Raw genomic sequence first — 16,307 nt, 5'->3', positions numbered from 1 at the left:
TCAAATGCATCCAAGAATTTAGCCAAATGAGAGCTCCATCCCTTAATCATATCTCTCAAATCAGACAATGATATGTAATTTATCATGCTGTCATATACTATTGTCTTTAGGTATGGGAGCTGAAGCTCGACGAGAAGCCAATGAGTACGGTCTAAAACAGGGATAAACACCTGCATCGAAATGTAATAATTCAAATTGTGCACTTATTTATGAACACCTTTAAAATATTTAAACAAATATACTAACCTTATCGACCTCCCACCATGCAGGATAAAGTTTGTCTTGTCCATTAGCCAACACATATGATTCCTGTCGTTGATTCTTCAAGTGAACTACGTGAAAAGACGTCGACATAATTGTATGTCGCGTTTTTTTAATATTTTTTCTTCAATTTCCTTACAATTAGAAGACGTGTCACCCATGCATCAATATGTTGTTTTACAAAAAAAAGACATATATTAGTGAATTACATAAATTTTTAAAAAAAATTAATCAAACTGAAATATAAGATATATAAGACTTACCCCCCATCGAAATAGTCATTGTCTTCAACCCCTAATAATACACCCCAACAAGATCGTTCAATCAACAAATGCATATCATCGTTGAGTTTGTATATGTCAGCGTAACACCCTTGGCTCCGCTCATGTAGATAAAAATCAACTGCGGTCTTAGCCCAAAGGGTATTATCCAGAATTATTTCCGGTAGTTGTTTTCTCTCCACTTCATCTGCCGGAATGGTACTGGCCGGTAACTTATACGAAAGCCAACAGTCATCCATCATGTCCGGCACGTGAGGGGGCTTCTCAATAATTTGATATATTACGCCGTGTGAATCGGGCTCTAGAATGTTGGGAGGGACCTCTTCAACGATGACAGTGGCCTCTTGAACGGTGGGAGGGGACTCTTGAGGGATGATAGGGGCCTGTTGAACGATAGGGGAGGCCTCTTGAACGATGGCAGGTGAGTCGGGCTTTTTCTTACGGATTCTTCGCACTATTGGGGTGAACGGAGACGTAATGACACGTGCACGCCGTCTGATGCGTGAACTCCGTCTTGCAAGAAAAACCCGACGTAGAGCATCCACCTTAGCGGGCCGCTAAAAATAAATTAATACATAAATCAGTAAATAAACAGACATGCTATTAAACAGTGAGAATAAAGACAAATATATTTCAAACTTGCACGGTATTCACCCAAGTCATTATTATATCATTATTCACAAAATGCATCAGATAACATTCCAGAAGTAAGCACTTATATAAACATTTAAAAGGACAACATATAGGTTTAGTGCAGGTTCAATGACAACATAAAGAGTAGTAGTTTATTCTTGAAACTTAAATTTTCAACACTGTGAAGTTAGTATTTGTCTTTTGGTTGAAGTAATGCAATTCATTCAAGTTTCAATTTGCAGAAGAAGAATAGAATATGCAAATGACTATCGCAATGTGAATTTGACTATCGCAACGAGAGAATCGCAATGCGAAAATGACTATCACAATGCAAAAATGACTATCGCAATGCGAAAATGACTATCGCAATGCGAAAATGACTATCGCAACGAGAGAATCACAATGCGATTTTCATTTCGTATTGCGATTCTTTCGTTGCGATAGTTAAATTCGCATTGCGATAGTCATTTTCGCATTGCGATAGTCATTTTCGCGTTGCGATAGTCATTTTCGTATTGCGATAGTAAACTATTCTTCTTCTGCAAATTGAAACTTGAATGGATTGCATTACTTCAACCAAAAGACAACCAAAAACAAATACTAACTTCACAGGGTTAAAGAATAACAGTTAAACAGTATTGGGAGCAACCAAAATAAATTTACTAAGCAATCTAAGTGAAATTACGAGTAAATTTATCATCAAGTTAAATATATGAAAAATATTAAACTTACCTCGTTGCGTAGAGTATGAACCTCGTTCTACAACGATGCTACAATCTCACGTAGAGCTGCTACCTCACCACGTAAAGTAGACACCTCAACAGGCCATGTACCATTGTCATCGCGTAAAGTACCGACCTCCTCACGCAAGGCATTGACCTCATTACGTAACTCCCCTAACTCATCCCATGGAGGTGGAGGTGGAGAACAGGGAGATAAACGTCGTGGCATCTTTGCCGGTCGCCTATCATGAGGTGATGGTGGAGAAGAGGCTCGATGATGTGACAGAATAGGTGATGACTCTCGTTGTGGAGGTATATATTCGGGTCGATCAGGTGATGGCTCTGGGTGAGGTGATGGCTCTCGAAGTGGTGGCTGCTCATCATCCGTACCATAAAAAAAAAAGCTTACTAGCTTGCCACCAATCAGTGGCAAGCTCAGCTTCCGTGGGTGTCAGCCTCTGTAATGGAGTGTTGGCCTCCTAACAATATAAAAGCTCAAACAAAGTTAAACGTGTACTAGTAATAACTTGTTTATAAACATATGGTAGTATTTGTGTTAACTTACATTGTTTATTGTAGTATACGATAGTAAATCTTCCCATTGCTGCAAGGACCGTTTCCTCTTCCAGGAAATAGCCCTAGGAATATCATTAGAAGTTCTTAATGCATATGTCTGCATGGCGGGAAAGGCCTCAAATATCCAAATCTACAAACAATATAATAACAAACATTAATAATTGTTAAAGAATTAATTATAATTTTGGAAACATTATATAAAAATTATTACCTTAAAGGCCCAAATAAAGCCTGACAAAGTGTATTTGGAACCATCGCCACGCAAACTTTTCCGATCATTAAAGGCAGACGACAACTTATTCCATGTAGCTCTCCATAGATACGAACCCCACAGAAATAGGTTCCATGCATTTAGGTCCTCTACCAATTTAATTAGATCATTAGGAATAGGTTGTCGGGCCTCTCTGCCTAAAAAGCCGGCTTGCAAAAGTATTAGAAGGCATACTCAGACAACATCGACGTCATCCATCCGAGTAAAACCATTTTTCTTATTCAATAATCTCGTCAAGTCTTCCACGTGTAAATTCAACTTCTCCGTTGACTGCTCAGGAAAAACCCAAGAAAACCATGATAGGCGGGTAATATGTCTAGTGTACCGATCTACATCATCGTGTCCGAAGTGTAGACCGATGATTAAGCAAAACTCCTCCCGCCCAAAACACATATACGCCGGTGGAAAATCAAACCATATCTCTTCATCACGACGTTGTATAGTCTCTGGTAGATCGCTAGTCATGGTTTGAAGAAACAGATGGGTCAACATAGCATCTCCACCCGGATGTTGTACTTTCAGCCATGGCTCGAAGCAAGTATCCTCAAATATTTTTTTTGTGCAGGTGAAAGCTTCGACACAATTGTTTTGGCCAGGCTTACTTTATTTCTTAAGGTCAATTGAGCCGAATAAAAGTTTTGCAAAAACAATAAACATACCAATTTAGATATACCAAAAACTACACTGTGAAGATATGAACAATAAATATAAAGAGTAGTAGTTTATTCTTCAAACTTAAATTTGCAACATTGTGAATTTAGTATTTGTTTTTTGGTTGAAGTAATGCAATTCATTCAAGTTTCAATTTGCAAAAGAAGAATAGTTTATGAAACTTTAAATCGCAACACGAAAATGAAAATCACAACACGAAAATGACTATCGCAACGCGAAATGAAAATCGCATTGCGATTCTCTCATTGCGATAGTCATTTTCGCGTTGCGGTTCACTCGTTGCGATAGTCATTCTCGGTTTCAAATACTAAAATTGAAAGAAACTTGAATGGATTGCATTACTTCAACCAAAAGACAAAACAAAGACAAATACTAACTTCACAGGGTTAAAGACTAAACAATTTAGCAGTATTGACAGCAATCGAATGAATATAATAAGCAATTTAAGTGAAATGGTTAATCTATTATTGAAAACACCAGTAAACTTATCATCAATTTCAATATGAAAAACCTAATAATAATGCAAAAATTTCAAAATAAAAATATTTAAAAAAACTAACCATCGGTGGTTGATTTTGTTGATTTTCCATTTCTGACCGTGAATGATTTCTCCGGAGATGGAGACTGTTATCGTCGTGGGAACTGATTTTGTCAGAGATGGAGACGGATGTCGCCTTAGAGAGTGAGAGATGGAGATGAGACTGAGTTGTGATTTAGGGTTTTAGGTTATAAGTTACGATTACGAGATATACTGTGGACGGTTCAGTGTTCCGATATATTAATATATTCGTGTTTGGAATTTGAAAAAAAAATACGCGTTAATACGAATGGCGCTATGTAAATCGCATTGCGATAGTCAGATTCGCATTGCGATTTACGTAATTGCATTGCAATTTACGTATTCGCATTGCGATTTACGTAATCGCATTACGATTTTCCAAATTCGCGTTGCGATTTACGTATTCGCATTGCGAATTAGGAAAATCGCAACGCGAATTTGGGAAATCGCAATGCGATAGTCAGAATTGCGTTGCGAATCTGGAAACTGATTTGCGATACCGGAGATCGCGTTGCGAATTATCGATCACATTACGATTTAGTTGGTCATTTTGGCAAATCCAAAAAAAGTTAATTAAAATCGTATATTATAAGACATTTTTTATCACTAAGGTTATTTTCTCATTTATAAAAGCCCATTGAGACTTTAATATCTCTACACATATCTGCCTATTTAATCTGCACTTTTTCTCATTTTACCCTCTCATTATCCCTTTTAGCTATTTTATTTTCAAATTTAGATACATATCATATGAAAGTTGTCTGTAAATATTTATTAAAACTATATAATCATTATTTTTAATTTTTCATATTATTATTTTAAAATATACTGCAACATTTTTAAGGTATTGCCTTAATCGTTAGCAACTTATAAAATAAATGATTAAAAACTTTTCAATTAATATTTACTTTCTTCTTTTAAATTGTGAATTTAATACGGAACAAAATTATATTTCTATTTCCTTAAGTAAAAATTACTAAAAAAACATATTTGAAAATTTTAGGCCTGATTGATTGGACCATATACGTCATGTTTGTTAAGCACGGCTTACCAAACTCCAATATCTCGTCACTCACGATGCCATTTTTTTTCTCTCAGATTCGATTGAAATGATCTTGACCGTAGAAATCAGTTGGATGTTTAAAGAAAGTTGACTCGAGTAGACAGAGCAGAAAAGGTCGTCGTTTTATAAATTTATTTGTACACACGTGCGTTTAACCTCCCATCTTTTCTTTTTAATATTTATTTCACACCCATCACTGCTATAAGACAAATTCTACATGAGCTGGCAAAATTGGGTAACTAATATTGTTAAACAACTCACTTTTTTATAAATATTCTCAATTTTATTCTTATTTTTTCATAAGTAATATAGACTCGGATTTTAGATCTTGAAAATTTTAAAATATTAACCTTGTCAATTGCCATTGACCGGATAATTTATTGACGACTTGGTACTATAATTGTTTAATATAAATATACGTTTAGTCCAGTGATGTGGACCGACTTAATATTTATTGTAATGAACATTATAAATCACTCAATTATACCATCCAGGATAATTCATGATGGTATAAATTAAATTAAAGTCTACAATTCAAATTATTGTGTTTTCAAAATGCTACCTTTCCTTCTAATTATGGACAGTGATGTGGACCGACTTAATATTTATAGCAATGCTAAAGTAAAGCCCCCCATGACATAATAATTAAAGGCTTAGTATGAGAATACCAAGTGTTTTAACTAATAGTTTGCGACTTAAGTCAATTTGAATTAATTAAGATAAAATTTTGAAAATCATGGGAGCAACAAAAAAAATTAATGGTGTTTTTCTCTCTTTATTTTAAGGAAAGTTTGACATCATAAAATATAAACTAATTTATATGCCTAAATAAGCCGGATTTATATAGAAATTAATGGTAAGATTCGAGGGGAAAATAATGGAATTTTAGGAGATGTAGTTCCTTAAATTTGTGTAGGAAAAAGATGTGACTAAAGAGATAGTTTTTGGATTTTGTCAAAAAAAAACTACACGTGATGTGTACTGATACTGTCAACACACATTTTCGTCATACTAGGATTCAAACTCCTAAAAATATGATAGAATTTTGCTAGGATTCAAACTCCTCAAAATATGATAGAGTTTACGGTTTTCTCTGAGTGCACATTAGCAGGGCTAACGAAATCTGAGTTCTCCGGTGCGTTCTTGACGGTTTTCTCTTGATTTCTGATCGGTTTTTCTCGTCTTGGCGTTTCTCTGGCTCTTTGTTTAGGATGAATGTTGGTTTGATGGATTGGAGGAAGCTCTTTGGGAGCACCGCTGAGCAGACCTTGGAGTTTTCCCCCCAAATTGTTCGAGAAGGGTCTCTGATTCCTTCGGTTCAGCCGCTTTCGGAGGTCCTTGAGGCGGGTATCTCGGAGTGGAAATTGTCTCTTGTAGGGTAATTTCTTGGGCCAGCTCCTCCGTTAACCTCTGTGAAGCGTATTGTGGAAATTTTGTAGAAGGTGGGTCTTGCGGGTTCAGGTGTACAGGTCAGTTTTGCAGGTAGGAATTTGTTTGTTTTCTCATTTTGCTCTGAATTTGCTCGTGACTGGGTTTTGGATAATGGGACATGTCATGTTCAGAATAAGTCTTTAATCTTGAGGAAGTAGGAACCTAGTATGAAGCGTTTAGAGTTTGACCTTTCTCGTATTCCTGTATGGGTTCAACTTTACAACATTCCTTTGGAGCTTTACTCACGTACTGGATTAAGCTATATTGCCAGTGCGTTGGGTGTGCCTTTGTCTATGAACTCTGTGACTGCGTCCAGGACTAGATTGGAGTATGCAAAAGTTTGCGTTGAAATTGGAGTGAATGATACGATCCCAAAATTTGTAGATGTTGTGTTACATGATGGTTTTGCTGTGTCGATTAGGGTTGTAGTCCCCTGGTTACCCCATTGTTGTCTGAGATGTAATGTTTTTGGGCATAGTGAGAAGGCTTGTCCTGAGCATATGCCCCAACCTGCTGTGATTCAGGTCTGGAGGAAGAAAGGGGATGTTAATTATCCTGGAATCCCTGCTGTTGATAGTACAGAGGCATTAAAAGTAGCTAATGAACCTATTGGTGAAAGGTTGGAGAGTTGTGGGGCGGACAAGTGTTCTGAAATGCCCGTTGTTGGTGGAATTGAGGTTTTGCAGGAATCTGGTCAACCTGTTGGTAAGGAGCTGGAAAATTGGGTAAATTCTCAGGTGGATGAGTTGGTTGTGGACTTGATTAATGAAGCTAAGGTTGCTAGTGAGGGGTCTGCTAAGCCTGCTGCTGTGGATTTCCCTCCTTTGCAAGCTTTCTCTCAGAAAAAGAAGACCAAGAATAAAGCTAAAAAGTAATTGGCTAGCTCTTCTAATTGTTTTGAGGTTTTGATGGCTGCTGCTGGTTTAGAAGGAGGTAGGAAGCCCCGCGTGGCTTCCATGGGTGTTGCTGCCCTCTTAAATGAGATGAAGCATAAGAAGAAGGACCTTGTTGATAAGTCAGTGGGTACTGTTGCTGGAGCTGTTGGGGGGAGGCTAATCCAGCTCAATGATTATATGTTTCTGGAATATTAGGGGCTTCAATAATCCCCTGAAACAAAAGCAAGTCTTTGCTAGATTGGGTAAACTCAATGTAGATATTATCTGCCTTATGGAAACTCGAGTGAGGACTGTTAATGTCTGCAAGTTGGTTGATTGTTATTCCTTGGATTGGAATTATTTCACAAATCATGAGTGTTCTGACAACAGCAGACTGTGGATTTTCTGGAGGAAATATCTTTCTTTCTTAGTCTTGAAAGTTTTTGATCAGTCTTTATCTTTTGTTGGTGATATTGCTGGCCATATATGTGTTATAACTGCAGTCTATGGCAGCAACAGTGGTTCTGACAGATTGTGCCTCTGGAGGCAGCTGGGAGAGGTGGAAAGCTTGGTGGGGGAGTCCTCCTGGCTAATAGGAGGTGACTTCAATACCTTCATTAATGCTGAAGAAAGCTCAGACTTTGAGAGGCTTGGGCCTTATTACACTACTGAAATGGAGGCTTGTAGGAGATGTTTGTCTTCCTTGGGGCTCTTTGACCACTCCTATGTGGGTCCTCTTTTCACATGGTCTAATAAACAAGAAGAGAATTTCTTGGCACGTAAATTGGATCGAGTTCTTATTAACTCCCGGTGACTTGAAGATTTCCCAAGTTCTTTTGTTGAGTTTATAGCTCAGGGGGTTTCTGATCATTGCCCTGCTGTTATTTCTTTTTTCAAGGACAACTAGGCTGACAGGCCCAAACCTTTCAAGTTTTTCAATTGTTGGGCTAATCATGGTGATTTCAAGAGTTTTGTTAAAGAGTCTTGGCAGCTAGAAGTGTCTGGTTCTCCTATGTTTTGCCTTTTTTCTAAGCTGAAAAGGCTCAAGTTAAGACTTAGGGAGTTCAACAGAAGTCATTTTGATGACATTTCAAGCAGGGTAAAGGCCAAAAGAGCCCAGCTTGAGAAGATGCAACTTGCAAATCTTTCACAAGCTGGTTGTCATTTTGTAGAGGAGAAGATTATTTTTAATGAACTTCAAGAGCTTGAGGTAGCTGAAGCTTCTTTCTATAAGCAAAAAGCCAAAGTCCATTGGTTGAAAGAGGGTGACAGAAATACAAAATTTTTTCACTCTACTATAATGAGGAAAAGAAAGAGAAACACGATTAGATTACTCTATGCTGAGGATGGTTCTCGGTTGGATTCTTTTGATTCAATGTCTGCTGAGATGTTGAGATTTTACACTGACTTGCTTGGTTTTGAAGATGCTGGGGTTAAAAGCTGTGGTGTTGATCTTCTCAAAAGTCTGTTGGGGTATGAGCTTCCTTGTGCTGCTGCTGCTTCATTAGTTGAGGAGGTCTCTAATGAAGAAATTAAAAATTCTTTGTTCAGGCAAGGTAACGAAAAGAGCCCTGGGCCAGATGATTATACGGCTCATTTTTTTAAGATGGCTTGGGATATTGTGCAGGATGATTTTCTGGCTGCTATTAGGGATTTTTTCCAGTCTGGAACTCTACTACATGCTTTCAATGCTACAACAATTGCCTTGGTGCCTAAGACTCCTAATGCTGGTATGGCTAAAGACTTTCGTCCCATATCTTGTTGCTCGACTGTCTATAAAACCATCACTGGTATCATTGTTAAACGGTTAGCTAGTTACTTCCCTGACATGATTTTGCCAAATCAATCTGCTTTCATTAAAGGGCGTAGTATAGTCGATAACACACTCTTAGCTCAAGAGATTGTTAGGGGATACTCCCGCAGATTATTTTCCCCTAGGTGCACCCTTAAAGTTAATTTAAGAAAGGCTTTTGATTCTGTTTCTTGGGACTTCTTGATGAATGTTCTTGCTTCCTTGGGGCTTCCTGAAAAGTTTAGGGATTGGATTTCTGCATGTGTCACTAGTGCTAGATATTCTGTGGCATTTAATGGTAGTTTAGTGGGTTTTTTTAAAGGGAGGAGGGGAATTAGACAGGGTGACCCACTGTCCCCTTATCTCTTTGTTCTTATTATAAATGTGTTGGCCCACTTGTTAAATATTGTTGCCAATGATGGGCTTATCCGGTTTCACCCTAAATGTAAGCGTGTTCTTCTCACCCACCTCAGCTTTGCTGATGACTTGTTAATTTTTTGTCATGGGACTGAGACTTCTATTTTGGGTGTTGTTAGTGTTCTTGAGGCCTTTTATGTGTTGTCTGGGCTGTAGTTAAATGCTAGAAAAACTGAGTTGTTCTCTTGTGGTGTACATGAGGATGTTTTGAGAAGAGTGCAGGCTATTACTGGATTTAATTTGGGTAAGTTCCCTGTTAGGTACCTTGGTGTGCCATTAGTTACCAGGAAACTTACTGCTAAAGACTGTCTTCCTTTGGTTGATAAGATTAGAAGTAAGTTGTCTTTGTGGTCCAAGCTGAGGCTGAGTTATGGTGTCAGAATGCAGCTTATCCAATCTGTTTTATTCAGTATTTCCAATTACTGGTGCAGGCAGTTGGTATTGCCTAGTGATGTCATTAGGCAGGTTGAGCAACTTTGTATGCGGTTTTTCTGGAAGGGGGATGATACTCCTGCCAAGGGGGCTAGAGTTAGCTGGAAGCAAGTCAGTTTGCTGAAGTCTGAAGGTGGTTTGGGCCTTAAAAGTCTGGGTTGCTGGAATAAGGTTTGCTGTTTTTTGCTGATCAGAAATATCCTTGCAAATGATGGGTCCCTCTGGGTGGCTTGGGTTAATGAATATGCCCTGAAGGGGGCTTCTTTTTGGGCGGCTGGTTATAAGCCTCAGTTCAGCTGGATCTTAAGGAAGCTGTTTAAGCTTAGAATAGAGGTTGCTAGCTTATTTGACAGTGTAGTTGACTGGAATTTGGTTAAAGGTTATTGGGTGTGGGAGAAGTTGAGGGACAAGAGAGAGAATATCATTTGGGAACACTTACTTTGGTTTTCTCTTCATATCCCTAGAATGTCTATTGTTGCTTGGATGGTTTTTTTGAATCGCTTGCCAACTAAGGATAGGGTTATCCATATGGGGATTGAGTTAGATGAGTGTTGTGAGCTTTGTAGTGATGGTGTGGAAATCAGGGATCATCTGTTTAATGATTGCTTTTTTTTGTTGGTCTCTGGAGTAGAATTCTGCAGACTTGCAGAATTCCCTATAGGGTGCTGTGTTGGGATGATACCTTGGTCTGGGCTGCCAGCAATCTTAAGGGGAAATCCTTGCTGGTCTGCATTCTGAAGCTAGCTTGGACTAGTCTTCTGTATTTTGTCTGGGAAGAACGTAATCTCAGACACTTTAGAGGATACTTTCGGGCGATTGATGAGGTCTTTGAGGTTATCAAACGGACAGTCAGCGTTAAGTTGCATGATTGTAGCGTTAACAAAGCTGATAGGGTTAATTCTCAACTTTGCCTTGACTGGAACATCGGCTAGCTTGATGTTTGCTTCTGATCTGTTGGTCTCTTGCCTGTAGACATGCGAGAGGTCCCTTTGTGGTGGTTGTTTGCGGGTTGTTTTCCTTTTCTAATTTTGATGTTTGCTGTTTTGCTATTTACTACTTGCTGTTTGCTTCTCTTTTAGTTGTCCTTCTTGAGTTGTTTTGCTTAGGTTGCTTGTAGGGTGTTGTTTATTTTTGATTTGCTTTCTGCAGTTGTATTGGTATTTGCTCTTTCTTTGGGTAATAAAATCAAATTATCCAAAAAAATATATGATAGAGTTCTACTATTATTTAAACTCCTAAAGATAGGATCCACAAGCATTATAAATAGTCATTGTAACTCACTATTGTAACACATTCGATGAAAGATATAAGAAATACCAAGTAAAAAATTACAAGCAACTCGTAGCCATTTTTCGAAGCATTTATATTTTGAAAGGTAAAGTTCATATCTTCACATGTTATTTTTCCTTACCCTTGTTGTGTTTTGATTCGAAAGAAAACTGAGAGAAGTGTTTTTGTCCAATGAACGGGGGCGTTTTCGAGATCTATTTTTATAGATCTAGTCCCCGAGGCTTGTGTTTTTGAAAAACTATTCGGATTTTTATAAACGGGTCGTGTGGATCAGCGTGTTGTCCTTTTTTTTCTTCGATTGGCTTTTAGTTTTGACCCCTAATTCATTTTTTATTTTAATTTAACGCTTATTATTTATATGTATATATATATATATATTTAATTATATTATATTTATTTATTTATTATTTTTTTTCATTTTTCTTTGTGTTATATTATATTATTTTCCTATTATTATTATATATATATTATATTATTATTTTTTATCTATGTTTACTTATTTACTATATTTTTTTACTATATTTTCCTAACGTTATATATATATATTCTATGTTTACTTATTTACTATATTTTTTTACTATATTTTCCTAAATATATATATATATATTCTTACTTCATTTTATTTTATATTTATATTATTACTATTTTTTTAGTTAATATTATATGTATATTTATTTTTCATTTATTTATTATTATTGTTACTATTTAGTATTTTTTTTATTATTTATTTATTTTCATTATGTTTTTAGTTTCTTTGCTCTTATTATTATTTTTCTTTTTTTAAAAAACACTTTACCTTTTTATTCTTTATTTATTTTATTTTAATCAATTTCATTTTTTTATATTTGTTTCATCCTATTATTTTATGTTTATTATTATTGGTTTCATTTTTTTCATTGGTTTACTATTTAGTTTTGTTACTTTCTTTTATTATTATTATTATTATTATTATTTTCTTTTAACATCTTATTTTAATTTTTTAAGGGTATTTCCGTAAACTCATTAAGGGTAAGTAATTCGGATCAAATTTTACCTTTTAATTTAACTTGTAATGTTCTTAATCAAAGACAACTGGAAATTACGTAGTACCGAAAGAGCGGTTCAAGGGTGTTAATCATTCCTTGACCGTAACCGACTCCCGAACCCGACACATCTTTGGAAAGACGCAGATCAGGTAAGAAATAGGGTATACGATCAACCCATTTGTTTTAAATAAATGATTGGTGGCGACTCCCAATCTACATTTTTCAAGTCGAAACCCAATTCCGGGGCCCAACCGAAAGACGGTTACGACAGCTTGGCGACTCCGCTGGGGACACAAGTAAGTGAGTCAGTCTAAGGTAATTTCCAGTTGTCTTTTTAATGAAAAGGGTAAGTTTAAATTTTAAGGTAACATTTCGATCCTTATTACTTACTTTTGATTATATTTTCGAGTAAATAGTTGTACTGACCGTTTTTTTAATGATTTCAGCCCTTAAAGATTTTTCATCCAAAGGCTCTGTACCCGAGCTCCGAACCCGTTTTAAGTGGGGATGAAAGCGACGCCTTTGTGTGAATTTATTCATCGTATGGGCCTAGCAAGTAACCTTCGGGATTCATATTTCTTATGCCTTCGTGTGAATTTATTCTCCGTATGGGCATAAGGGAATGTTTCCTCTCGAGTTTAACTTAGTCCACACAAGCTTGTGATGGGTTTAGGACTAAGGGTCTGGTAAGCCCAAGGGGGCACCGGCAAGAAGAACTCGAGTACCTTTTTTTAGAACCTAAACCCGGAGACTACAAGGAGTTAGGGCCCACCCCAAAACCTTGTTTTAAACCCTAGGATGCCGAAATTATTTTCTGCTTTACTTTCTGTTCAAAACATGTGAACTAGAAATTTATGCGGTTAGGACTTGTTCAAAATCAACTTGCGGGATAGAGATCATGTTCGGGTAGGAATAATAAGCATGTGGGGTAGATATCATGTGGGGTAGGACTTTTATTTTCATGATTGCTTTGATTATTATCTTTACCTTACTAAATCTTTTCATTTTTTACTCTCTTTTATTTTGTTTCCATCATCTGTATCATTCAAAAGAGGTGTTGATCCACCAAAAAAACGTGTTCGTTAACCATAAATAATATGCATTAATGGACAAAGATGTTGTAATACAGGAGATTAAAAACCCCGACGTACGACTATGGTCCGAGAAGACTCAGAAAGAAAAGGGAGACAGTCTTCAAGGAAGTTATGTGTCAGAGCTTGTTAGCTATGCCTCTATCAGCCTAAAACAGAACAATGTGCAAGAACTTCGAGACATCTGGGACAGTTGGAAGAATGATCGAAAATAGAACTTCAGTCAGCAGTATGGTGACATTGCACTTTTGCTTCATGTTAAGACCGGTGAGCCCTTAATTAGAGCCTTGGTTCAATTCTGGAACTCGGGATACAGTTGCTTCACTTTTAATCAAGAGGACATGGTACCTACCATCGAAGAGTATACTACACTATTGCACTGTGAAAGCATTAAACTGGAGCAAGCCTACATCAAACACATCAAGAGTCAGCTTTTCAAGAACAGACTGACTAAGATTGCAGGAGTTGATGAAAAGTGGGTGACTGACCAACTCCGAAACAAAGGTAACGAGCAAGGAATTCAGTGGATCCACATAAGGAAACTAATGAATGACCACCCTGATGAATGGAAGACTATATACCTTTTTTGCACTAGGTCTGTATGGCTTGATCATCTTTTCAAAGATTTTGGGATGCATTGACGCAGCCGTGGTGGAACTGTTTGAGCAACTTCCGAAACGAGTCAACCCAGCACCAACCATCTTAGCCGAGACCTTTCGGTCTCTCAACCATTGCCGAAGAGCTGACGGAGGTAGATTCATTGGATGTGTTCAGCTCCTTCAAGTCTGGATTCACAGCCACTTCTGGAAGACTAATTGGGTTGCCTACCGCCGATTTAGTACTACGTATTCACCTTTGAGAGAGTTCATCATCATGAAATGGCATGAAGATACTTCAAAAGAGAAGTGGATGAAAGTCTTCACTCATCTATCAAGACCGAGATATTACTTGGAGATCCCCCTGGTTGTTCCTCAGTGACGTTCTTTTCCAATGTGGGGACTCTGACACTATAACCTTACTTGAACTTTGGGATGTAGTTGGGTATGTTCCATTATTAGCACTTAGACATTATGGGGCATGTCAGTTTGTCCCACCAACATGCGGACTAGCTAAATCAGAGTTTGAGTATCATAGTGACAACTATAAGAATATGATCAAGGAAGCAGTCGATTCATGGAAGAAAGTATTTCGGATGGATGTGGTAACTACCAGAAACACGCTTGCTCCGGACTATGTAGAGTGGCGAAGATTGAGGAAAAATGATAATATTCTAGTGCTAGACTGTGAGGACACGCAGACCATAGAGGAACATCTCAGGCTCGTCCCTTCTGGATTTGAGATAGCCAAAACAAAGTTTGAAGCTGTGAACAATGAGCTGGGGAAGAGGATAAAGGAACTTGAGGCTGAGCGCTATCAGTGGAATCTAGATGCCGACTCTCAGAAAGATCGAGCAGACAAACTAGAAAGAGAACAAAAAAGAGTATGTTTAGAGCTCGAAGACTTGAGAAAGGGGTATCAAGATAAAGTCAAGAATAACTCCAAGTTGAAAGTGGCTTCTAAATACTGGAATGAGAGAGCTTGGAAGGAACAGATGAAGACTGCCCAGAGGCACTTAGCAGGCAGTCAGCATCAAAACTAATGCTTGAGAATCCGGATGATTGATCTGGAGAAACAACATGAGAGAGATGGCAAAACAATAACTGAGTTAGAAGTTATTGTAGATGGATTCAAGAAGTAAGCAAGCAAGCTTCAGATAGTGCCCTTCGACGGATGTTTACAGTGGCGTTTCCGTTGGGAGCAAGCACAACAAAGGGTGAAGGCCAGAGACGCAGTCATCCGAGACTTCCTGGATCAAGTACAGAAGGCAGCTCGCCATCTACACGGCCTGGCAAGGGAAGCTGGAGTGATCCAACAAGGCATACAACCAGTGATAGATGAAAACAGAAGACTTGTCAACCTGTTGGAAGCTGTTTGGGGTCTAGAGGATTTAGTCCGAATGTACCTTTGATTGTTTTTATGTCTTTTACAAGATAAAACATTTTTTTTTCGAAATAAGGATTATTTATAATAATGGACATTTTTTTAGATCAATGCCTCGAACATTTCATGTATTTTTTTCATTTTGCGTTGTGCATCTACATTTTACTTTTAAGCATTTTCATAAACATGAAATTTCTTCATGGAGGATTCGATGAAGTGGTTTTAACCACATGACACCACATGGAAGCAAGATTGTAACATCAAAAGAAAAAAACTGAAAACAATACAGTGGGAGCCTGATCAGCTGATTGTAGGACAAAGCCTGCCAGGATAATCTAAGAAAAGAATCCCCATATCCTAAGGGCTACGATGTTGAAGCTGTTAGCTCTTACCACATAAGAAGCCCCAAACATTCCTATGAAAACTGTAAGGCGCTTGCCGAATAAGGGGGCATGACATATACCATTTGCACTTAGAGGATTGTTTTGTTTGAACACGTCTTTGATCTTTCATGTTTTCTTAATCTTTTAAATGAATGACTTTATGCTGCTTTCTAAGGTGGAGCAATTGAACAAATTTTAATCTTTAGTTCTTCAAATATTAAATGAATTAATGATTCTTTTAATTCTTCAAGAATTATAGATTTTTGAAATATGGAAAGATTAGACCTTTCTTACCCTGTCTCAAACCCCATAATAAAATACCTTGATTCTTTGCCCAAAACAACTCGTGGTCATTACCAAAAGATGAAATTTTGACATTACCTCCTTTTGAAATTCTTGAACATTGGCTTTATCTTTTTGATACACTCATACATTTATTTGAGTCAATAAGATCACACCATTGTCTTTTTTAGACTAAAAAATAACCTTTCTTACCATTAAAACCCAAGGCATTGAGTTGTTCATTTTAACATGAGCATTCTTCTAAAAAACC

Source organism: Hibiscus syriacus, unplaced genomic scaffold (assembly GCF_006381635.1).
Source record: "Hibiscus syriacus cultivar Baekdansim isolate YM2019G1 unplaced genomic scaffold, ASM638163v2 tig00110320_pilon, whole genome shotgun sequence".
In the NCBI taxonomy this organism is placed as follows: Eukaryota; Viridiplantae; Streptophyta; class Magnoliopsida; order Malvales; family Malvaceae; genus Hibiscus; species Hibiscus syriacus.
The sequence above is the reverse complement of the archived record's forward strand: the minus strand, read 5'-3'. Positions refer to the sequence as shown.